At 46.0% G+C, this 1,128-nt stretch overlaps 1 protein-coding gene across 1 annotated transcript in view; it reads right to left on the bottom strand.

Moving 5' to 3' along the window:
- LOC309551151 (homeobox protein OTX1 B-like) overlaps window positions 1-1,056 on the bottom strand; it is a 10,098-nt gene extending 9,042 nt beyond the window's left edge. The window contains exon 1 of the mRNA XM_082251630.1: window positions 981-1,056. The gene's annotated coding sequence lies outside the window, so the exon portion shown is untranslated. The remainder of the gene's footprint in view (window positions 1-980) is intronic.
- Window positions 1,057-1,128: the final 72 nt, after the last annotated feature.

Genomic DNA, 1,128 nt, shown 5'->3' with positions numbered 1-1,128 from the left:
GAATTTACTTTTTATCGGCAGTCTAGAGAATTAAAGCTACTTTTTATTATTTGTGATCACAATATGTACTTTCTACAGAAGTTAGACTGCCATATTTGTTTTTTTTTGCTGAAAACAGAAAAACAGCAAAAAAAATAATAAAATAAATAATAATATAAAGATAAAAAACTACCCACACCCCAGAAATGTATTTATAATAATTTGTAGTTTCCTAATGCACCTTCCCCTGGACTGACAGCTCCCGGCCTGTGTCATCCTACACTTGTTTTTGTTTATGTTTTTTTTTTTTAGTTCCCCCCCAAATCAACAAATCTCTGGATTTAACACCCCCCCATCCCCCATCCCGGCCATAATCACACCACTTTACACACATTCAGCAGATCTGAGCAGCTGGAATTTGTTTTCCACGTAAACTTAGTTGCAGATGGCCCCCATTGATAGGCTAATGCCCCCTCCAGCCAGCGACAATGAATGGAGATCGCACACAAACAGCCCATTTACATAACTTATCCCAGCCAGGTGGATGGGCTGTGGACACACACAGATCCAATAACCCCACACACACACCGATCACGATGTATACAATAGTCCACCATCTCCTCCAGCCAGGAACATTACGATCCTTCTGTTTAGAAAGTTTTTTTGGCAAGTGAACCTTCCCTGTTGTATAATCCAGAGGAGGAGGAGGAGGAGGAGGGGAGGAAGACTCAAAACAAACAGGAGATCAGCTCAGGTGAGACGATCCCTCTCTATGGAAGTTTATGGAGTGTCATGGCAAGGGACAAAAGTGGGCTCTACTCTCACCCATCGGGGCCACTTCTACCCCCATCGGGGCCACCTTCCCACCCAGATGGCTCATGGCTGGGGCGATCGTCCCAATGTACAGCCTCTGCTCCCCTCCCCATCCCAATAATAAACTTAGTTCCTATAAGGACTCGCAGGCTGTCAGTCCAGAGAGAGGGCATAAATCAAGTGATTACCTTGTCGGAAGAGTAGTTGCCGTACGTCGGGCGCTTTAGGTGATTGGAAATGTGGACTGATGAAGATTGATCACCCTCCTCTTGCCCTACCCCTTGTAAGTGAGCAAGGGGCGGCCGCGTAGCCGTGCGCCTTCACCAATCAGCGCCG

This window comes from Pelophylax lessonae (assembly GCF_965119305.1).
Source record: "Pelophylax lessonae genome assembly, chromosome: 3".
NCBI classification, from domain to species: domain Eukaryota; kingdom Metazoa; phylum Chordata; class Amphibia; order Anura; family Ranidae; genus Pelophylax; species Pelophylax lessonae.
The sequence above is the reverse complement of the archived record's forward strand: the minus strand, read 5'-3'. Positions and strand labels throughout refer to the sequence as shown.